The sequence below is a fragment of the Sinocyclocheilus grahami genome, unplaced genomic scaffold (assembly GCF_001515645.1).
Source record: "Sinocyclocheilus grahami isolate Dianchi unplaced genomic scaffold, SAMN03320097.WGS_v1.1 scaffold2176.1, whole genome shotgun sequence".
Classification (NCBI taxonomy): domain Eukaryota; kingdom Metazoa; phylum Chordata; class Actinopteri; order Cypriniformes; family Cyprinidae; genus Sinocyclocheilus; species Sinocyclocheilus grahami.
The window spans coordinates 1-286 of record NW_015507355.1 but is presented as its reverse complement, the minus strand read 5'-3'; positions in this window follow the sequence as shown (position 1 = coordinate 286).

Below are 286 nucleotides of genomic sequence, written 5' to 3'. Positions count from 1 at the left end.
TGAAATTCCTGGCTGCTGCCCGGCAACGGTACGGCACGGGAGAGCTCGCCCCCTCAAGTGAGGGTGCTACAGCAGTCGGGTCAGTTGTTCCCTCAGTGCCCTCATGGAGTTTCATTGATACCCCTGCCACCTCGGTGCTTCAGGGCTCAGTGAGCTCCGACGAGCAAAATTCCCAGCTGCCTCCCGGCAACGGGCCGGCACGGGAGAGCTCGCCCCCTCAAGTGAGGGTGCTACTGCCAGTCGGTCGTCCCCTGCCAGTCATCCGCTTCAGGGCACCGAACTGGCT